Source organism: Carlito syrichta, unplaced genomic scaffold (genome assembly GCF_000164805.1).
Source record: "Carlito syrichta isolate Samal-C Ts95f unplaced genomic scaffold, Tarsius_syrichta-2.0.1 Scaffold126448, whole genome shotgun sequence".
NCBI classification, from domain to species: Eukaryota; Metazoa; Chordata; class Mammalia; order Primates; family Tarsiidae; genus Carlito; species Carlito syrichta.
The window spans coordinates 974,352-983,346 of NW_007070544.1; positions in this window are offsets into that span (position 1 = coordinate 974,352).

Genomic DNA, 8,995 nt, shown 5'->3' on the forward strand with positions numbered 1-8,995 from the left:
AGAGTCTATAATACTGAGTAATCTTTCACAGCAACAAAGATCTGAGTATCACATATTCTCACTCATAAGTGGACATTGAACATCTATCGTAATACTATAAGAAAAGGATCGACAGTGGTGGGAATCTATGAGGGGGCACAGGGAGGGCAAGGGTGGTGGGATTAATGGTAGTCAATATCTGTTTGGGGACAGAGAGGACACCCCTTATCCACAAAGGTGCTGAACGATGCATATTTTTATACCTATCCCTTAACTGTACCCCATAATTTTAAAATAAAAAATATGGTTTTAAAAAAAAAGATGATGGTATAAATGTAACTGTAAGGACAAAAATAAAAACTTAAAAAATTTTTTTTTAAAGTGCAAAACCATTTAAGTTCTAGACCCCTAGAACCTAATCCAGCCACTTTGCCTTGTTGGATCATGGCTCATAGCTCATTGGATTAAATCAGATTTTTCTTTAGCCTCCTTTACCAAAAATGGAGAATTCTTTCATTTATTAAAGGAGGAGTTCTTGTGGAAGACTTTCTCTTTACCTTATGAATTTTCTAACACTCTTTTTACTACTCTCCACAGTGCAGTCCAGCAAACAAGAAAGTCAAAGACAAGAGTCAATGATGCCACAGAAAAAGGAAATATAGGGGCACAAACGCTCCTCTAATAAGATCATCAGTAGCAAGTGGACAGTGTCCTGCTGTTCGTCACCTTATCTTGGATTTGCTCACACCCAGCAGAGAGGGTAGCACCTTAGTGCAATCTGTAAACATACCGATATTTCTGTGTTAAGTTTTTTCTATCTGATTAGCCCAACCTCCCCCTATTCTTCTGATCCCTGTAAAAATACAAATAAGAGGGAAATCAGATAGGCAGTTTCCATGGAGGTTTTAGCACCTAAGAAATCACCTGGTTGACTTCCCCCTTAATTCAGGAGATTAGGTACCAGGTCAAAGAACACAATGGGTGGAAGTAACTCTGTAGTACAATGCATTTGAATGAATTCTTGTAGGATGCTCAAATGGGGAAGACAAGCAAAAAGAACACTTAAAACTCATCTGGAATGTGGTTCAATAATGTCTAGCCCAAGTCCCTTAAAAGCCTTTTAAATCACTGGATGATGAAAGAAAAGAAAGGGGGAAGACTGCTTCTCTCTAAGGAGAAAGTAGGGATATGATAGGAAAGAGAGAGTCATTCCAAAGGGTTAATCCAGCCTGGCAGCTTCTTGCCTGACAGTCCAACAGTGAGAGATATTGATGCCACACAGAAGATAAGTTGAAAAGCTTCCAACAAAAGTATGGTGTGGGACAGGGCAGGAGTGTTGAACACAGCCCTGTGTACAGTGAATGCAGTACTGGGCACAGCCTGAGGGACAATAGGCCATGTGGGATGCTAGTGATGCGAATTTTTCAGGTCAGTCTGGGCTTCGAGAGTGTCCACTCAATGAGTCAGTCAGCCAAGCCCCAGAGAAGGTCATCAAGGGGCTGGTAAGCCTAGCCCCGGAAGTGTCAGCTCTAATGGGCTGGCAAGCCAAGACCTGAGAGTGTTGCTAGTTTTGCTGGGCTGGCAAGCCTAGCCCCCGAGATGTCTCAGCTTTGGAGTTTCACCTTCTTTTGGCAGCTCTCCTGGTTCAGCCAACTCTGTTGATCAGCAAGCCAGTATCTGGGGTGCATGGCTTTTTGGCTCTGACAATCTTTTGCAGCTCTTCAGGTTATAGCTCTTCAGGGTCGAGGTTCTTGTCTCGTACCCAGGAAGAATGGGGGACACAGTTGGAAAATGAGAAAGCAGGATTTATTGAGGACAGAAAACTCCTACAGCAGGAGGGGACCTGAAGGGGGTTGCCTATCTCTGGGGCTGAAACCTGGTGCTTACATAGCCCTAAGCCCAAGTCGATTGGCTAGTACTGTGAGCTGTTGCTGTTCTGATAAGCCAGTATTAAGGACCAATCAGCAGGAGGTAGGGGCCTACTGGTGAGCTGATTGGTTGCTTTTCGATCCCAGCAGTGAGTACCTAACCTCTAGCTTGAGAGGCTCACAGGGAGTTTGTTTACCAAAGCTGAGCCTGAGAGGTCTGCCAAGAATTCGCTGCATTATTACCAGAGGACCCGCCTGTCTGTCTGCCTATCCTTTCTGTAGCTATCTCCTGCCTCAGTAGGATTTGGGGGAGGGTCTAGGCCCAGCAAATCCACTGTTAGAACTGAGCTCTGGAGGGTGTCTTCTGTCTTCCAACCACACTTTCAGCCAGGTGAACTCTGCAAAAACATTTAATCATACCCCTCCCAAGAGTACATGTTAGATGAGGTGTGTTCAGCAAGGAGCTAAGCATGGCATGTGAATGCCTTAGTCTGACTTTCTTATATACACAAGACCACATCAGAGTTGAGCCTGATTTCAAGACTTTAAGTCTCAGCCAGATATTAGCACCAAAATCACCTGAGGAGCTTTCCAGTCTGCAAGTGTTCTCTTCCCACCTCCTCACCCCCACCCCCAAACACAGAAGCGAACACCCTCAGGGGTGGGCCCAGGGATCTGGGTTTAACAAAACCTCCAAGTGATTCTGATGTTCAATAAAGTTTGAGAACCACTGCCTTAGTTTAAACCTGAGGCACTCTCAAAAAGACTGATGACTGGGTCTTACCCCCAGAGAGTACAGCATGTCTAATAGGAGTTTTAAGAACTATCCAGATGTTTTTAATATGCCGCCCATGCTGAGCCTCAGCCTTAAAAAATCTATATAAATGAACTCCTCACTTATGAACCCCCTGGAACAGTATATAAAGTTGGGTGTATGTGCATATGTGTATTTTTCTGGGAGAGAATTCATAATAACTTTCATCAAATTCTCAAATGGATCTGTTATCCCAAGAGTGGCCAAAAGAGTGCATTTCTTCTTATTTACTTGGTAACTGAGAGACTTCATGGAAAAAGTGGTTCAAATATTGAGTGCCAGAGATGTTACATAAATATGAATTATGTAGCATCAATAACAATAGGGTTTCTAATCAATAACAATAGACTTTCATATATCTTAGAGCAGAGAGTGGCAAAGGAAGGATACCTGTTATTCCATAGCAGTCTCCATCAGTCATCATTCAAATTTATTCAATACCCTACTATATTGGCTACCTATTTATATCATTTGACCTACATGTGAACTATGTGTCAATCCTGTGAACTATGTCAGAGCAGATAGAATGATTCTACTTACATATGAGAAATAAAGCAACTCACTCAGAGTCATACAAGTCTTAGTAAAACAAGAACTTAAATGAAGAGCTTGATTATTAGTGTATGGTCTTAACTATGAAAGACAATACAAAATGGATAATGGCCAAACCCTTTATAAAACTAAATCTGTGACCCACAACTACAGAAGCCTGTCCAGGAAACCAACCCCTTATTTGCAATACATATCCCAGGAAGGCAGCCTACTGAAGTCAGACTTGCAGGAAGCCAGATAGCTACCGCTAGCAACAATCCAGGAAGCTAAACTTCTGTAACAGAGGGCCCAAAATGTCCAGGACTTAATTAATAACTGACAGCATCCCTAGCTTTTGTCCCCATTTCCAACTTAGGACCAACCAGAGAAAGTCATATATGTTCCCAACCAATTATGCAGGTTGTCCTGAATCTCCTTAGCTGCCTCCAGATTCCTAGGCCAACAACCTCCCATCAGGGCACACCTGAGGCCATCCCTTTTGTCCACTATAAAGATTTCCCATTCCCCTTTCTGCCTTTGGGTCTGTGCCAAACACAAATGAAGGTGGCTGACTCCCCTGCTCTAGCAAGTTCTGAATAAATAACCTTTGCTTTTCTCATTTGATTAGACTTCATATATTTCCACAACTATTATTATAGATTTGTCCTTCATGGTTTTAGAAGCAATGAATATCACTAACAGCTAAACACACATATCCCTTCATACTGATTCTCTGATAGATAACTCCTTTTCAAGTTAGCTCAAAGTAGGAGTTTTCCAAGAGAAATTTCTGTAGACTCTACTGGCATGTGGGTCCACACAACAGACAGACCCATGGACTGGATCTTCTTTCCAACAAGGCTTCTAGGCTGAGAATTTAAATAATGTGATACCTCCCACCCCCCCAATTCAGGTCATATTTAATTTTCATCCTCACCTTTGGAGCTGGCTCTAGAGTCCTGAAATGGTGATTTCCTAACTATGCATAGAACTTCTTTTTTTTTTAATGTATTCAAAGTATTCTTTATTACCAAATCCTCTAATTGAGTGTGAGGTAAACTGATCTACAGAGAGCTTGCATGCCTTGTTCAAGGTCACATAACCATGACTTTGGCCTTTCAACATGGCTATGTTATCTCAAAAGTCAGGAACATAGAACACTGCTGTCATCACATGGCCAGCAGATAGCTTGCTCATGGGGCCCTTCTTACCCCAAGGAAAGGCATTTTCTGCCCTCATTGCCTGCTCACCTTGTCCCCAGGGAATCTGGAATGAGTTTTCTTCACAGCTTAATGACACAGTGGAGTTGGGGAAGGACATCACTGAGTCATTTCCAGCCAAATGAAAGCATTATTTATAGCAATCTGCATAAACCAACCTTGGTGTTAACTGAAATGTCTTCCTTCTGGCATGGCATAAATACCAGGATAATTGTCACCAGTACCCTTTAAAACAGCTCATTAAGTATATATAGGCTGCTAATTGCCTCCCCCAAGCTTTCCCATCTCTCTCCCTTGAACATGATCAAGTTCGTTGGCCTCTCTCCAATGGGTTGCAGTCATACAACCACAGAGGGTTCTTCTCCTACCACAGCTTAAATCAATATTATGCATTTTTTTGGCAATGATTGACTACAGGAGGAAACTGAAAATTATGCAGTACTTTCATCAGCACGTGGTCTCTATTGTTTACTTCTTATCATCTGAACCTCCCCTTCTCATTTCTACCATTCGGTCTTCGGTGCTGCTGCCTTTCCCTCACATGTTATCCACTGTATTCATCAAGCCTTTCATCTTTCCTGTTTACCAAATCGTTGTTGGAAAGTGGGTCTCATTTCTTGTTGTTGGGCTTCACTTCAAAGTGTCTAGTTAAGGTTTATGAGCCATAGCACAGGTAAAATCAACCAACAATAAATATTCCCTGACATTTACTATATTACTCAGGTGATTTCTAATTACATACTGTCATGTATTTTACCTCTTTATCCTTATATGATTTGTATACCCACAGAGACCATAAACCAAGACCATAAACCAAGACACTACCACACCTTTCGGTTACATTATAGCCCTGTTAACCCTCACCACTTCAGCACCCAGAATCAAGTTTGGTCTTTCTCATACAGCACACCCAATTCCCAGTACACTGAAAATAAACCAGCATTTTTTCCCAAAGGTTCAAATAAAATTTCTCATCACACATGTCAATTTTCTTCCTTTGTTGTTCCTAGATAGAATAAATAGAAAGTTTATTTTCTCTCACATTTAATTCTAGTAATAAATACCATCAAAACCTCCATCTTTGAAATCTGAAATACAAGTATACTCATGTGTAAAACTTTGCTTGAGACTTCAAGCATAGCTAAATGTCTGGCACTCCCATTTCTACATTTGTAATGCAAATGCTACACAAATTACTCAGCAAGCAAGACTGCCTTCTAGAAAAAGGAAATATGAGATTTTACCTTGTCAGTGGGATAGATTATTAAGATCTTTTTTTAATCAAGAAAGATATTTTTATTGATCTTAAATAGTTTAATTTTGTATAAGAAAAAAACTCTTGAATGTGTTGGGGATTTTTTAGAAAAATTTCACTGGCTAAAAACGTTTTTCAAATATATTTGTGGAGGTAAGAAAAATAACAGTAAAATGGCTATTTTTCAAGACTTCAAGGGCTGATGCTTTGAACTGCTTGAAGACACTGCATTCAGAATGAACACAATATACAACTAGTTCTTCAGCAGTCCAGGTAACCACAAATATTTAGTTTCGCCTGAGGTGCTAGAAGTCAAAGTAGAAAAGAGAGAAATAATTGAGTACAAGTGGAAATGCTGTTTTCCTCTTTGATTTATCTTTCTTTAGTTTAACATGTTTCTTTTTTTAATTTTAGACTTGGGGGTATATGTGCAGGTTTGTTACATGGATATATTGTATAATGGTAAGGTTTGGGTGTCTAGTGTACCCATCACCCAAATAGTGAACATTGTACCTGATAGGCAATTTGTCGACCCTCGACCCCCTCCCTCCCAATGTCTATTATTTCCATCTTTGTGTCCATATGTACCCATTGTTTAGCTTTCATTTATAAGTAAGAACATGTAGTATTTGAATTCCTGTTTCTGAGTTATTTCACTTAGGATAACGGCCCATCCATCTATGTGGCTGCAAAGGACATGATTTCATTCTTTTCATGGCTGCACAATATTCCATGGTGTATATACACCACATTTTCTGTGGCCAACCATTTTTTGATGGACACTTGACTCCATGACTTTATTTCTGCAAATACTGCTGTGACAAACATATGAGTGCAGATGTCTTTTTTGTATACAATGATTTCTTTTCCTTTAGATAAATGTTCAGAAGTAGGGTTGCTGGGTTGAATGGTAGTTTTATTTTTAGTTCTTTGTGAAATCTCCATACTGTTTGCCACAGAGGTTGTACTCATTTACATTCCCACAAACAGTGTATAAGGATTCCCTTTTCTCATATCCTAATACTTACATCTGTTTTTTTACTTTTTAATAATAGTCCTTCTGATTGGTGTAAGACAATATCTTATTGTGGCTTTAATTTGCATTTCTCTGATGATGAGTAATGCTAAACATTTTTCATACTTTTTTGGCCACTTGTATGTCTTTTTAAAAATGTCGCCGGGCTCGGTGGCTCAGCCTGTAATCCCACGCCTTTGGGAGGCTGAGGTGAGTAGATTGCCTGAGCCCGCGGGTTCAAGACCCGCCTGGGCAGGCGAGACCTCATCTCTACAATAAAATCAAAAAAAAATTAGTCAGGCGTGGTAGCGCGAACCTGTAATTCCGGCTACTCGGAAGGCTGAGGTGGAAGGATCGCCGGAGCCCAGCAGGTCGAGGCTGCGGTGGCCGGGAGCGGCCACTGCACTCCAGTCTGGACAATAGAGTGAGACTCCAACTCAAAAAAAAATGTCTGTTCATGTCCTTTGTCCACTTTTTAAGGGATTGTTTATTTTTGTTTTTTTTCCTGTTGAGTTGTTTGAGTTCATATTAGTCCTTTTTTGGAAATATAATTTATAAATATTTTCTCCCCTTATGTAGGTGGTCTGTCTACTCTTACTCTACTGATTATTTCCTTTGCTATGCAGATTCTCTTTAGTTTAATTAAGTTCATTTGTCCATTTTTGTTTTTGTTGCCTTGTTTTTGCCTAAGCCAGTGTCCAAAGAGTTTTGCCTAGGTTTTCTTCTAGGACTTTTACAGTTTTAAGACTTACAATCAGGACTTCAATCCATCTTGAGTTAATTTTTGTATATAATGAGAGATAGGTATCCAATTTCATTCTTCTGCATATGGCTAGCCAACTCTCTCAGCACCACTTATTGAATTGGGTGTTCTTTTTCCATTGTTTATTTTTGTCAACTTTGTCAAAGATCAGTTGGATGCAGGCATGTGGCTTTATTTCTTGGTTCTCTATTCTATTCCATTGATTCATGTATCTATTTTTGTACCAGTACCATGATGTTTTAGTTATGATAGCCTTGTAGTATAAGTTAAAGTCAGGTAATGTGATGCCTCCAACTTTGTTCTTTTTGCTAAGGATTGTTTGAGGCCTTAAAAATATCAAGATAAAAGTGATAAATGATGACAAAGGAGTAACATAAAATATGTAGGACACTACACATGGAGTAACATTATTTGTTCCAGAACACACATGCAAACATGTATATAGGCTTATTGATGCATGGAAAATGACTTTTATTCATCTTTTCTCTGAAATTTTACCATGAACATTAACTAGGTTTTGCAGAAAGAAATTGAAAACTACCCATCTCTTAATTAATTTTCGAGATTACAGTTTTATAAGTGTGCCCAATGTTAGGTATCTCTAGATTGGCATGGCCGCTTTTGCCTATGCCCTACGAATCCGACTCCATTGAACACTGAACTAGACAAGGTTGTCAAAGGGCTAAATCATAAACATTTAAGCTTTGCACACCAGTGTAGGTTGCAACTATACAGCTCTGCTGTTGGCGTTCAACAGCAGCACAAACAACATGAAAATGAATGGATGTAGTTAGGTTTCGATAAACGTTTCCTACAAAAACAGGCAGCAGGTCAGATTTGGCCCAGGGACCCTAATTTGTCAAACTGATATCTAGTATTATAGCCACTAGCCACATATGGGTATTTAAATTCAAATTAAGCACAACTGCATGAAATTGAAAATCCAATTCCTCAGTTGCGCTGGCTACATTTTTTTCTTTTTTCCTTTTTGAGTCAGAGTCTCACTCTGTCACCCAGGCCGGAGTGCAGTGGCACGCTCGAGGCCACCCCAGCAGAGACCTGCGGGGCTCAGGCGATACTTCCGCTTCAGCCTTCCAAGGAGCCGGAACTACAGGTGGGCACTACCACGCCCGGCTGATTTTTGATTTATCGTAAAGATGAAGTCTCGCCAAGTTGCCCACGCTGTTCTCGAACCCGTGGGCTCAGGCAATCCCTTCACCTCGGCCTCCCAAAGTCCTGGGATTCCAGGTTTGAGCCACCGCGCCCACCCACGGGCAACATTTCAAGTGCCCACTGATTGCAGCTGGTGGCAACCATACCGAACAGCAAAACTACAGAACGTTTCTGCCGTCATAGAACAGACAACTTACCTCTCAAAATCATCAAACTACATTAAAATTGTCTGGATAACAGTAAGGCCATCCCATGCCCCGGCACCGAGATGGTGAGCCACCCACAGCCCAGGCTGACCTGCTTCCGGATCACTTAAGATGGCGGCAGCAGAGGCACGGTGAGGGGAGGGGGTGCCGCAGGGCATGCCGGACTGTGGG